The sequence below is a fragment of the Phoenix dactylifera genome, unplaced genomic scaffold (assembly GCF_009389715.1).
Source record: "Phoenix dactylifera cultivar Barhee BC4 unplaced genomic scaffold, palm_55x_up_171113_PBpolish2nd_filt_p 000196F, whole genome shotgun sequence".
NCBI classification, from domain to species: Eukaryota; Viridiplantae; Streptophyta; class Magnoliopsida; order Arecales; family Arecaceae; genus Phoenix; species Phoenix dactylifera.
The window spans coordinates 402,626-417,469 of record NW_024067720.1 but is presented as its reverse complement, the minus strand read 5'-3'; positions in this window follow the sequence as shown (position 1 = coordinate 417,469).

Genomic DNA, 14,844 nt, shown 5'->3' with positions numbered 1-14,844 from the left:
CGCACCTCTCTCATTGGTCCTCATTGTCCTGTCTTCCTCCCTCTTCCTCTTATTTTTTCTCTCCCTCTTTTTTCTCTTCTTCTCCCTCTCCATCCACAAATCCTAGCCTATTGGAAACAAGAATTAGGAAGGCAAGTGCTGGAGAAAGAAAGAGATATTAACAAATATGATGGCTCTCAAACAGAGTTTTTTTTCTTCATAAAATCCATCTCCCTCCATCCTTCCACTTGGAGTGGCCATCTTCTTATAGAGGCTACAACCAAAGCTGATAGCACTAGAATAGATCCCATCAGAAGAAAGAAAGAGAGCGGGAGAGAGAGGAGAGGAAGGCTTAGACCTCATGAGCTCCATAATGGTAGATGCCTACTGGGCGCAAACATTTCACTTCCCCTCCCTTCCCCCATCCTATCTTCTCCTCTAATGGGTGGTTGATGAAGTGTCGTTGGCTTTAGTTCAATGTATTTAGGTGGAAAACTACTTCGAGAGCAGGTCTGATATCTTTCGGTTATATTTTTCATATAATACAAAGCATTTAATCCTATCCAAAATTAGGCTAGTGAGCAATCTATCTTTTGTTTGTTTATGACCCACTGATCATGGGAGATGAGATGATATGTTGATTTTTTCTTCTCATTCTGTATGTTTATCACTCATCAAAGCTTTGCGAAGTTATGTCTTAAGGACCGTGAGGATCCTAGTGTGATTTTGATGTTTACAAAGCCATTGAGGTCAAATGGAAGTACTAATGCTTTCAATTCAATTGATCTAATATATAAGTGAGTAAGGAAGAAAGATTTGATACATCCTTGATACGCTTTGCTTGATACATTTAAAAGAACCTTCAAGAACACATCTAAAACAAATTATATTGGAAGAACTTGAAGAAAGAACTAACTTAGAGTTTAATATACCTTAGAGTCAAGTTCTTTTAATTGAAGCTTAACTCTGTCATTTACATGCTTAATGAGCTTAAACTTTAATGTGCCAAGCATCCTAAGGAGAAAGAAATGATTTGCAATGTTGTTGCTTCTTTTATATGTTTAATGTGCAAATCTAACCTAAAGATACAGAAAAACAGGGTTAGAGTCGACCCCATAAGAGATGGAGTCGACCTTGGCACAATTTGGCACACTTTGGCACATTCTGGCATAAATGGCACAAATGACACAGATCTTGGGTTGACCCAAGAAAAGCTCGGGCCGACCCCAGCTTGGGTTGACCCCAGAAAAAGCTCAGGCCGACCCCAGCTTCAGCCATCTGAAAATACAGCCTTTTGAAATTTACTGAGAGGGCCGACCCCAAGTTTTCTTGAGCCGACCCCAGGTGGAGCCGACCCCAAGAAATCTTGAGCCGACCCCAAGTTGAGCCGACCCCAGAAAAAGTTAAGTCGACCCCAGATTGAAATGTCAAGAAAGTAAGTCTCTGGATTTTTTGAGAGGGCCGACCCCAGAAAAGCTTGAGCCGACCCAAGTCTGATGAACAGTGGTTTGAGTCGACGCTAGGAAAGTTTGGGTCGACCCAAGCACGGACAGAAGCATAACGGCTAGTTGTGCAGAAGTGCTTTTTGGACTCCCAACGGCTATAAACGGCTAGTTTCTTCAATCCAACGGTCAGGAAGGTCTATTTGGAGGTTGGAGAAGTATTTAAGAGGGAGTATTCATCAGAGAAAGTAAGCTTTTGAAAATATATCAAGTGCATTCAAGAGAAAACCCTAGCAAGGAAAGCTTCATTCAATTGCTTCATTCAAAAAGCCAAAAGAAAGTGGTTGAGCAGATTCCAAGAGACATTAAGAGCTCCACCAACCCTTGAAGAGTGAAGCAATCTTGACAAAGAAGAGAAGATCCTTATTAAAGCGATAACTATATTCTAAACTCTTCTTTGTAGCTCATATTTGTTATATTTGCTCATTTAGGAGCTTTATACCTTTGATTTCTTATTTATTGTAAGGTTTGTTGGTGAGCCCGTAAAACCAACGGTGTAGGTTGTTGGTAAGCCCGTAAAACCAACGTAGGTTGTTGGTAAGCCCGTAAAACCAACGAAGGTTGTTGGTCAACCCGTAAAACCAACATTATGTTGTTGGTAAGTCCGCAAAACCAACGTTAGGTTGTTGGTAAGCCCACAAAACCAATGTAGGTTATTGGTGATCCTGGAAAACCAAATTGTAAAGGTTTTGGATTGTGAGCCCGAAAAACAATCCTACTGTAATCCGAGGAATTATAGTAAAATTCCCAAGGGGACGCTTGGGGAGTGGACGTAGGTGCCTTGGGGTGCACCGAACCACTATACATCGTGGTGTTTGTGTTGTGGCTTCACTTGTGATTATTCTTGCATTATCTTTCATCTTTGCTATAGTTTAATTTATTTAAGAAAACATCCACCGCACTCAACTAAGGAAGTTTTTTAAAGCACTAAAAAATTTGGAAAAACCCAATTCACCCCCCCTCTTAGGTTGTCACCTTGGGCAACAAGTGGTATCAGAGCAGATGCTCTATAATTTCTTGCCTTGTGACTTTGACCTAACCGTCAAAGAGCCAAAGATCATGACAACTCAAATAGATAGTTTTCTAGGAGAGGGACAATTAATTGATAGACCTCCACTATTTAATGGTATAAACTACACACATTGGAAAGTACGCATGCGTATTTTTATTCAAGCACATGACTACGATTTATGGAGTGTTATAGTCAATGGGCTATACACAAATACTAATCATGATAAGAAAATGGCTCAGCAAAATGCAAAAGCCATGAATATTCTATATTGTGCATTGGATGATAGTGAACTTAATAGCATATCTTTTTGCATAACTGCTAAGAAAATATGGAGTATGCTTGAAGTTAAATATGAATGTACTAATATTTCTAGTGAATTTGAAACTAGCTCCGAAGAAGAAGAGCAGCAAACTGAAATTAAAAATCTATGCTTTGTGGCATATGAAGATGAGGTATGTACTCGAATACAAAGTAATTTCTCATTCAAAAATCAAGTACATACTGAAGCTCAATCTGATTTTACATTTGATGAACTTCATGATGCTTTTTCTGATTTATACTTAGAATACAAGAAGCTTAATTTAAAGAATAAGAAGCTTAGTTTAAAGAATAAAAAGCTATATCTAAAAATGTCAGAAGAAAAAAATTCTACTGCTGAAATGAAAGACAATTTAAATTCTGAGAATGAACGCTTAAGGTTAAATTCAGAAGAATTGATTTAGAAAAATCAGAATTTAATTAAAGAAAATCAAAACTTAAGTGAAGAAGTTAACCAATTGAAATCTTTTATTAACAAATTCACTGTAAGTTCAGAAAGATTAAAAATGATGTTTGAAAGCCAACATGCTGTTTTTGATAAATCAAGACTTGGCTGGATTCCTTTACTCAACAATAAATCCCTAAAGAAAAAGGTTATCAATTCGCCAAGCAAACCATCAAATAAGATAACTTATTTCAAACATAAAAAGATTGGGAATAAAAACTTTACCTATGGTTCTAAAACGAATAAATCAAATGGTAAAGTTATTATTATTAAACAGATTTGGGTTCCAAAAAGAACCATATGCACTAACCCTCAAGGACCCAAGCAAGCTTGGGTACCCAAAATGAAAATATGAGGGTGTAGATGTAGGTGTGCCAAGCTACCCACGGAACAAATGAAATTTTCATACAAATGGGTGCGTTGACACATAATTAACGATAAGTCTCAATTTATTCATTAAATCTAGTATAAGGTTTAACATTCTACATCGTGTACCGAAATTATCTTTTTATGAAATTACGATACTCTCTGCATCAAAGTTTTTAAATGCCTCATATGTTAAATCTTATCTCAACGATTTTAGCATGAAACTTTCTAGTGCTTGCATCATGATAAGAAAACAATGAATAGATATATATATATATATATATAACCTTCTTCTTCAAGTTTACAAAATCTAAATTTTCTCTCTAATATAAACATTTGATGCTGATTTCATGCCTTCATTGAGCATAATACTTATGAAATTTATTTCATCTTTTGTGAAGGTATGAATATAATTTATCATTATATCATTCATTCCTGATATGATTATTCGAAATATACTATAAGTCGCATGTGTGCATCATATGTTAAATCATCATCATCTCAAATTGGTTCAATCGTAAATGATTAATGTGTTATGATCATAACGAAAAACTCACTTAAAAGTCTTACAATAACGAATTATTTTTTCTTTTACAAGTAATTTTCAAGACTATTCTAAAACTAAAGTCAATAAATCTGATCTTTAAAGTGTTTCATTGAGCATAATCATTGTATCCTTGATTGAATGATTAACACCCTCTCCTAAAATGATCTCAAATTTCACTGATTAATTTTAACTCATCATGTTTAATCTGAGCATAAAAATCTATTAAAGCATGAATATTAATTTTCTTAAACTATCTCTTATAAGTCAAAAATATTTCTTATTTGCTCTAAAAGAAGATTGCTTGTCTTCCTGAAACAAGAGTATCTATATTGAAAGCTAAATCATAATCAGAATTTTGATAGAAACAACTATTTAAGATAATCTGATTAAAATTCAACTTGTATATTTTATTGATAATTATCTTAAGCAAATAGAATCTAAGTTAAATTGATTCTGAAAACAAAAAAATTGATTTAACTTTAATGAATCTTTCTATTGCCTCACATACTTGTCCTTAAACCATTTTACTTAATGAAGTTATCTCTTTAGTTCAAGTGACTTGTGCTTGCTTATATTTAGGCAATCTCTTGAGTAAAGTGACTCAAATTCAATTATTGTCACATCTCATGTTCAGTCATCTAGTTAAGAAATATGTTGTATGAATGTTTTTGTATCCTAGAGAACCTAATGAATTGTCTTCAAGAAAAGAAAAAGATTTTGCTAATGATACAGGATTTATGAGCAAGAAATTTCAACTTGAAGGACACCTCGATGAAAGATACATTAAACATTCCCTTGCAAACAAAAAAAAAAAAAGAGAGATTTTCTTCAGCCAAGGGTGTAAAGAATCTAAAAGGTATTTGGCTTGAAGAATACTAAATGTACTGGTAATCTAAACCCTTCTCTTGTGAGTTAGTTGAGCAAAATCAATAGTCTGAAATTATATAGTAGCATGATTAAACCTTTAATTGCTGATCATCTTGATATCATGCTTCATTCTCATGCTAATGATAATTGTTTCATGGTATGATTAAATTGAAGTTTACTTTTGCCTGTATAATGCATAATCATGAAATACACAAGTTTATGCCTCAAATCTCTAATTCAAAATAACTTGTGATAAGCTATGAATCATTGGGCATAATGAAAATGCTGTTTGCATGATATATATTTATATGCAGCATATTAGATTAATTCTTTATTCTGCTCTTTCATGTAATTACTTGAAAATAACAAAAAGAGAGAGAGATAAAGAAAATAAAAATTAACATTGTTCGGAAGAAGTAAAAGCTAAGTAAATACTCCAATCTTAAGTAAAAGCAGAGCAAGCATAATATATTCAGCACATTTGTGAGACTTGTGTGAGCATTCTTTTGGAAGGAATAAAATCCGTAATTAATTATATTTAAATAGGAAGAGTTTGGAGTGAATATTTTTAAAGGGAATGGTTTAACCTTTCTATATTACTCATCATAGGGATGGTGCCAATGGAGAGGCTAGTGGTAGTACCCGGCACTATTTGACCCAACTATTCGGTGTAGGGTATATTAGGGACGGCATAAGAGGAAGGCTAGTGGTAGTACCTCGTGCCCCTTCCAACTCCACCGGATAGGGAGCAAATAGAATATAGAGCATAGAAAAGTAAAACCGAAAAACAAATGAAGATGATTAAAATGTTCATTGAGTGGTTAAAGAAAGAAATTAAAAAACAAATTGGGGAATGAATGATAAATAAATGAAAATATATAAGAAGGTTGTGAAAAAAAAAAAAACAAATGAAGTTTCAATCACTTGAAAACACACCTTAAGGATAAAATCAGTGCTAAATTATATTTAAATAGAAAGAATTTTATTTGAAAAGAATTGATTTTGATCCATGACATGCTTGTTATGTTTTGCATACTTTGAATTATATGTTTTCAATATTCAGTTTGAAATGCTCCATGCTTGAATAATTTGATTGAAACATGTTTCTACCAATAGGAAATTTATTTTTCTTTTATGACACTCATAATTTGAAATAGGCTTTAACTTTGTACACAAGTTTTTGCTTCACCTTTGACTTCGAAATAACTTGTATTCCAAAGCCTAATGAAAATTGTTTTCACTTGCATTCTATACTCATCAATGATATTTTGGATTTCTCTCGTACTCTTTTGATCAAATAAATTTTTTTTAATTAAATCGGTTCCAATGCTTGAATATTTGAAAAATTACATAAGAATTTTTCTAAAAATATTTTTGAAAGAAATTTTAGATTTGTCATTCATGATCACCTTTGAAATCTGAAAGTTGAATATATTTACAAAAAGGAGAAGAAAAGAATAATTCTATTTTAATGAATATCTTCTGAAAAATTAAAGAAAAGGATAATTTGAATTTGCAAATTAGGCAGAATGAATTGATTATAATTTATCTTTCAACTTGCCTAACATTAGTACATAAAGTCCTCCAATTTGTACCAAAATTCAATATGAATTTCAAATATTCTGGATGTGCTCTAATGAAATATGTGTTTTCAATCTTAATAATTTAAGATGAGCTACAATGTAGAAGATGCATATCTCAAATTATAATCCTGAAAGCTTCCTTGAAAATTTTTATGAAATTCAAAATCTGATTTTGTATAAAAGCTTAAACTTAAATTAAAAATGCTTATATCGTTGCATTTTTGTAACTTTCATTATATGCTTCAATGATTGCATCATTTTGAGAATAACTCAATATGATTTCTAGATGAAAACTACGGTTTAAGAAAAATAGAATTAATTTTGATGTCTTGATTGCTTGCTCCGATACGCATCTAAAACATATCATTTTTTATCTTATAAGTTTATTAAAATTGGTCTAAATGATGTATTTTTCAATAATCTTGATTGCGAACAAATGTTTCTAAATATATGATTTTATTTTGATATTAAAAAGATTTATTGTGCTTCATGTATACATTGCTGAGAAACTATGACTAAGAAATTGAAATTTATAAATATACACTTGAATGATCTTCTATATATTTTTCTTGCATAGTTAATTGCTTCTATCATTAAAAGAAAAAGCTATTTTTAAGAAGAGAGTGAATGATCCTAAAGCTTGAAATATTTCATCTTACTCAAATAATTTTTAAAGGAAAAAAATATAATTACTTGTGAAAGAAATTTGAGCTTTAAAAGAATTATTTTCTGATTAATATTTCCATACATATTCAAAAAAATTAAGAGGAAATATAACTTATTCTTGAAAGATTAAAAAGAGTGATTGCTATTGTTGCTGGTGGTCCAAACCGAGAACGATTGACACGACGGTGTGAACGGGGTTCCGCCTGAGTTGTCTTGGTTGGTGCTGGTCGCGCTCCACCTTCCGCCAAGGAACCTGCAAACAAGCCTTGCACCACCACCAGGGTGGTGATGGCCCTCCGACGGTCAAGTCAGAGGAGATTGGAGGAGGAGAGATGATAATCACAAGTGGGAGAGAGTGCTCCGGGAGGTATTGCTTACCCCCCCTTCTCCCCCCAGCCGCATATATACCTGGCTGGGAGGTCTCTCAGGGGGGTTTGTCGTCGTGGGGCACGATAGAATGGCCACTGACATGGCCGTTACGGGGCGTCGTGGAGCAGCGCTGGGTACGGTCATGGCAGGGCGTAGTGGAGCTCCGCTTTGTACGGTTGATACAGGAGATCGTGGGCAGCATCGGGTACAGCCGTTGCAGGGAGTAGTGGAGCAGGAGGCCGCGGCGTGCCTCTGGAGAATAGCCTGTCGTTATCAAAAGATCTCCGACTCGGGGTCGGAATGCTGGATCATAGGGCAGCCGACCCGGGGTCGGGCTGCGAAGCCGAGGAGGTCCGACTCGGGGTCGGAGTGCTGGATCATAGGGCAGCCGACCCGGGGTCGGGCTGCGGAGCCGAGGAGGTCCGACTCGGGGTCGGAGTGCTGGATCATAGGGCAGCCGACCCGGGGTCGGGCTGCGGAGCCGAGGAGGTCCGACTCGGGGTCGGAGTGCTGGATCATAGGGCAGCCGACCCGGGGTCGGGCTGCGGAGCCGAGGAGGTCCGACTCGGGGTCGGAGTGCTGGATCATAGGGCAGCTGTAGCTTTCCTGGATACGCGTGCCGATCACGTGGGGCATGGCGGCTCAATTCCCCCATAACAGTAGCCCCCCACTTCCGAGCCTGGAACCAGAAGGGGAACAGGTGAAGGGAGTGATGTTTCGAGATTGCCGCCATCCTTCGGAGAGGCGCGCGCGCTTCAAGCTTCCCGCCTTCTTTATGGCGTATGGCGGTTGCTGCTGACCTGGCAACCTGAGGATTTCGGCGGACATCCTTCCTTAATGGTGTCAATTCGCCTTTGGGGTGCGAGCGACCCTTCGGCGGCCAGGCGTCTTCTGGCGTCATCGAGGTGTCACTTGCCCTTTCGCCTATTTAATCGGGGGCCCTCCCCCGTCCGTCTTCTTCTTTACGGACATTTTCGAGTTTCTCCTTTGCGCTACCATTGTTGCCGCCGAAACGTTCGCTTGCTTTTCCTTTGACGCTCTCGGAGCCGTTCTTCCTCCTCTTCAAGTGAGTTTCCCACTCTTCTACTTTGAGCTCTTCATACTTTTTCTTTTTGTACTAGTGCACCCCAGTCGTTCCGGCCTTTCCCTCCTTCTTGACCCCGTCCTGACCGTAGATTGGCCATTAGGGATGGGCGAAGTGGGAGCAGATACCTCAGGAAACTCTTCCGGCGCTAAGCCAGGCATCCGAGGGTTAGGCCTCAGGAAATTCTTCCGGGGCTAAGCCAGGCATCCGAGGGTTAGGCCTCAGGAAATTCTTCCGGCGCTAAGCCAGGCATCCGAGGGTTAGGCCTCAGGAAACTCTTCCGGCGCTGAGCCAGGCATCCGAGGGTTAGGCCTCAGGAAACTCTTCCGGCGCTAGGCCAGGCATCCGAGGGTTAGGCCTCAGGAAACTCTTCCGGCGCTAAGCCAGGCATCCGAGGGTTAGGCCTCAGGAAATTCTTCCGGCGCTAAGCCAGGCATCCGAGGGTTAGGCCTCAGGAAACTCTTCCGGCGCTGAGCCAGGCATCCGAGGGTTAGTCCTCAGGAAATTCTTCCGGCGCTAAGCCAGGTATCCGAGGGTTAGGCCTCAGGAAATTCTTCCGGCGCTAGGCCAGGCATCCGAGGGTTAGGCCTCAGGAAATTCTTCCGGCGCTAAGCCAGGCATCCGAGGGTTAGTCCTCAGGAAATTCTTCCGGCGCTAAGCCAGGCATCCGAGGGTTAGGCCTCAGGAAATTCTTCCGGCGCTAGGCCAGGCATCCGAGGGTTAGGCCTCAGGAAATTCTTCCGGCGCTAAGCCAGGCATCCGAGGGTTAGGCCTCAGGAAATTCTTCCGGCGCTAAGCCAGGCATCCGAGGGTTAGGCCTCAGGAAATTCTTCCGCTCGCTGGTCGGCCAAGGCTGGCGCAAGCCGAAGCGACCGGTCGGGGCTTCCGGCTAGTCTGCTCCCGGGATGATCATCGGGTTAGCCAGGCATCTGAGGGTTGTCAAGCCTCAGGGAAATTCCGCTCGTTGGTCGGCCAAGGCTGGCGCAAGCCGAGGCGACCGGTCGGGGCTTCCGGCTAGTCTGCTCCCGGGATGATCATCGGGTTAGCCAGGCATCTGAGGGTTGTCAAGCCTCAGGGAAATTTCGCTCGTTGGTCGGCCAAGGCTGGCGCAAGCCGAGGCGACCGGTCGGGGCTTCCGGCTAGTCTGCTCCCGGGATGATCATCGGGTTAGCCAGGCATCTGAGGGTTGTCAAGCCTCAGGGAAATTCCGCTCGTTGGTCGGCCAGGCTTCCGGCTAGTCTGCTCCCGGGATGATCATCGGGTTAGCCAGGCATCCGAGGGCCAAGCCTCAGGGAAATTCCGCTCGTTGGTCGGCCAAGGCTGGCGCAAGCCGAGGCGACCGGTCGGGGCTTCCGGCTAGTCTGCTCCCGGGATGATCATCGGGTTAGCCAGGCATCCGAGGGCCGAGCCTCGGGAGATTCCACTCGTTGGTCGGCCTAGGCTGGCGCAAGCCGAGGCGACCGGTCGGGGCTTCCGGCTAGTCTGCTCCCGGGATGATCATCGGGTTAGCCAGGCATCTGAGGGTTGTCAAGCCTCAGGGAAATTCCGCTCGTTGGTCGGCCAAGGCTGGCGCAAGCCGAGGCGACCGGTCGGGGCTTCCGGCTAGTCTGCTCCCGGGATGATCATCGGGTTAGCCAGGCATCCGAGGGCCGAGCCTCGCCGAGCCTCGGGAGATTCCACTCGTTGGTCGGCCTAGGCTGGCGCAAGCCGAGGCGACCGGTCGGGGCTTCCGGCTAGTCTGCTCCCGGGATGATCATCGGGTTAGCCAGGCATCTGAGGGTTGTCAAGCCTCAGGGAAATTCCGCTCGTTGGTCGGCCAAGGCTGGCGCAAGCCGAGGCGACCGGTCGGGGCTTCCGGCTAGTCTGCTCCCGGGATGATCATCGGGTTAGCCAGGCATCCGAGGGCCGAGCCTCGGGAGATTCCACTCGTTGGTCGGCCTAGGCTGGCGCAAGCCGAGGCGACCGGTCGGGGCTTCCGGCTAGTCTGCTCCCGGGATGATCATCGGGTTAGCCAGGCATCTGAGGGTTGTCAAGCCTCAGGGAAATTCCGCTCGTTGGTCGGCCAAGGCTGGCGCAAGCCGAGGCGACCGGTCGGGGCTTCCGGCTAGTCTGCTCCCGGGATGATCATCGGGTTAGCCAGGCATCCGAGGGCCGAGCCTCGGGAGATTCCACTCGTTGGTCGGCCACTTGTCGCTCGCCGCCCATCGGGGTTTCTCTGTGCCCAGCCGCGACCGTGTTTCTCCTCTCCTCCAAGCGTTGCCTGGGGGGAACACGAGAAGGGTATTAAACGCTAATTAATGCGTTACCTGGGAAATCGGATCGCCAGTTGCTGCTGGTGAGGAGTGTTAGTTGAGCGGCCGCGATACGCGGGTTCTTCGAGGAGGATGCGGCCTGGGCGCGAGCGGAGACACGTGGACCTAGGGGTATACGTCACCCGGATCGTCCTGCACAAAGAATGCGATTTAAGGAGAATGACGCTTAGGAAATCGCGGGGAGATACGCCTCGGGAGCCGGAACGGCTCCGGATTCAGTGCGCCTGCATTTATTGGAGCCACCCGTATCGGAACTACCAGGGGGCCGCAGCTTGGCTATAAATACAGGTGCAGGTACGATGGAATTTGCCAAGCCGGAGCTGCAGGTTGCCATGGATCGCGGACCTCCTCCTTGGCATATGACTGAGAGACTCCTGTCGAAGGAAAGGGGAGGCGCTCCCCTTACAACTTCAGCCAACTAGCCGTTTCATCTGGGATCAACAAGGAGGGTCTCCCCGGCGGAACTCCGCTCTAGGCGTTTCATCCGGGATCACATCTCCCCTCCTTGAAGTTCAGCCTCCCGGTTGAGCTCTGCGCCGGACGCTCAATCCGGGACCGCGCCTCCATATACTCTTCCCCCTTGAATCCCTTCTCTTCCCTACCATTGGGGAAGATGGGAATATCCTTTGGAGGCGGCGTTCCCCTGGGGGCAGCGGGAGCTTCTTCTGCGGCGGCTCCTCCTCTTTTTGGTGAGGTGCTGGATGGCGCCTCCGGTTAGAAGCACCCACTTCTGGTGGGACTGCAGCCGCCCTGGGTTGAGGGTTTGGGTCCCCACCTCTTCTTTACTTTCTTTACTCCCTAATTCCCCTCTGGGAATTCCTTGTAATCACACGAGCACGCCACTGTAACCAGAAATTATTGAAATGAAAAGTATTGCACCTTTTTAAATTGTCTTTCTGGCCTTGTTGTTCTACTGGTAATACATCCGCAGGTTAGCGGAATTCCAGCCCCTTGGAATTTCTCGGCCATCTAGGGCTTCCAACTGGTAGGAGCCAGGTCGGTTTACCCAACGAACTTTATACGGGCCTTCCCAATTTGGCGCTAGCTTCCCACCTTCCGTAGGTTGAGATGCCTTAGCTCGCCTCAGCACCAGATCTCCAATTCTGAAAAGCTTCGGTCGGACTTTGGAGTTGTAATATCGGGCCACCCTCTGCTGATACATTGCCATCCGTACCTGAGCCATTTCCCTTGCCTCTTCCAAGAGATCCAAGTTCCCTCGGAGTTGCTCTGAATTGGCCTCGGGTCGGTGCGCGGCCACCCGAGGCGAGGGGAGTCCGAGCTCCACGGGGGCAACGGCTTCCGTGCCATAGGTTAGGCTGAAAGGCGTCTCTCCAGTAGGAGTCCGTTGTGTGGTCCGATACGCCCAAAGGACATTCTCGAGTTCCTCGACCCAAGCTTGCCCCGTCCGGCCGATCCGCGCTTTGATACCTTGGAGGATTGTCCGATTTGTGACCTCGGCCTCGCCGTTGGTTTGGGGATGCGACACGGATGTGAACCGATGCTCGATCCCGAATTCCTCGCAGAAGTCCCGGAAGTGCTTGTTATCAAACTGTCGACCGTTATCCGAGATGAGGACCCGAGGTACTCCAAATCGGACAATGATGTTCTTCTTCACGAACTTCCGGACTTGTGCCTCCGTGATGGTGGCCAGTGGCTCTGCCTCCACCCACTTGGTGAAGTAGTCGATGGCGACAATCAAAAATTTCCGCTGGGCCGAAGCGACGGGGAATGGTCCGAGGATATCCATTCCCCACTGTGCGAAGGGCCAGGGCGCGGTGATTGGCGCCAAGGGGACAGAGGGGACTCTCTGGACGTTGGCGTGGCGCTGGCAGGCGTCGCATTTCCGCACGTGGTCCTTCGAGTCCTCCAACAAGGTCGGCCAATAGTAGCCTTGCCTCATGGTCTTATGCGCCAAGGACCTAGCCCCCAAGTGCGATCCGCAGATGCCTTCGTGGACTTCGCCGAGGGCGTAGGCCGCTTCCGCGGGGCGGAGGCACCTTAAGAGGGGGGCGGTAAACGAGGTCCGATACAGCCTCCCTTCATAAAGTACGTAGTGGGCGGACTTCTTTACAAGCCGCCGGGCCTGATCTTCGTCTTCAGGGAGGATTCCTTCGGCGAGGTAGGCGACGAGCGGGTCCATCCAAGACGGCTCCGGATCAATTGCCATCACCGCTCCAGCCCCGTCAATGCTCGGGGCATCCAGGGTCTCCAGGTAGATTGCCCTCGACAAGTTGTGCGCGTCTGCGTCCACTAGGCGGGACAACCTGTCGGCCCTGGCATTTTCGCTCCTCGGGACCTGCTGAATGTCAACACTGCCGAGGTCGGGAATGAGTGTTTGCACCTTCCGGACGTAGCTCTGCATGGTCGGGCTCCGCGCCTCGAACTCCCCTCGAACCTGCCCGACCACCAGCTGGGAGTCGGTGAAGACTTTCAGACGCCGGATGCCGAGCTCCTTGGCGAGTTTGAGTCCCGCGACTAGGGCCTCGTACTCCGCCTCATTGTTGGTCACTGGAAATCCGAACCTCAAGGCATACTCGGCTATCACTCCATCGGGATTGGTGAGGACCAGCCCAGCCCCTCCACCTTCAGGGTTCGACGACCCGTCAATGTGGAGCGTCCAGATCGGGAGATCGAGGCTGGGTGTCTCCGGCGGCTTAGGTTCCGCCTCCTGCACAGTGCACTCAGCGAGAAAGTCCGCGAGCACCTGGGCCTTGATGGCTGGTCGGAGCTGGTAGCGGATGTCGAACTCACCAAGTTCTACTGCCCACTTCACCAGCCGTCCCGCATTCTCTGGATTGCTGAGAATCTGCCGCAGTGGTTGATCGGTCAAAAGGGTGACAGAATGAGCCTGGAAATAGGGGCGAAGCCTCCTGGTCGCAGTCAGCAGCGCGAAGGCGATCTTCTCAGCCTTCGTGTACCGCGTCTCGGCATCCCGGAGGACTCGGCTGATGTAGTATACAGGCTTCTGAAGTCTTGCCTCTTCCCGAACCAGTACTGCGCTGACTGCGGTTGGGGAGACCGCCAGGTAAAGGTAGAGCATCTCCCCCTCTTGCGGCTTGGACAGCAGGGGAGGAGACGCCATGTACTCCTTGAGCTGGTCGAACGCCGCATGACATTCGGCCGTCCAGAGGAAGTCTTTTGGGCGCTTCAACACCTTGAAGAATGGTTGGCAGCGTTCGGCCGACTTTGCCACAAATCGTCCGAGCGCGGCGACCCTTCCAGCGAGCTCCTGAACCTCCTTCACTTTGGTCGGAGGGGACATATCTTGGATGGCTTTGATCTTGTCCGGGTTGGCCTCGATCCCCCGCTGGTTGACAATGAAACCGAGGAACCTCCCGGCCGAAGCACCAAAAGCGCACTTCGCTGGGTTTAGCTTCATGCGAAACTTTCGCAAGGTGGTGAAAGTCTCCTCCAGATCTGCAATGTGCTGGTCTGCATGGCGGCTTTTTACCAGCATATCGTCCACGTACACCTCCATATTCCGGCCGATCTGCTCCTTGAAGATTTTATTGACGAGGTGCTGGTAAGTGGCGCCAGCGTTCTTCAGACCGAAGGGCATTACCTTGTAACAGTACAGCCCCCGGTCTGTTATGAAGGCAGTTTTCTCCTCGTCCTGTGGAGCCATCATTATTTGGTTGTAGCCGGAGAAGGCGTCCATAAAAGACAGTAGCTGATATCCGGAAGTCGCGTCGACCAGTTGGTCTATCCGTGGAAGCGGAAAGCTATCCTTGGGGCACGCCTTGTTCAGGTCGGTGTAGTCGACGCACATCCTCCACTTCCCGCTCGCCTTCCGG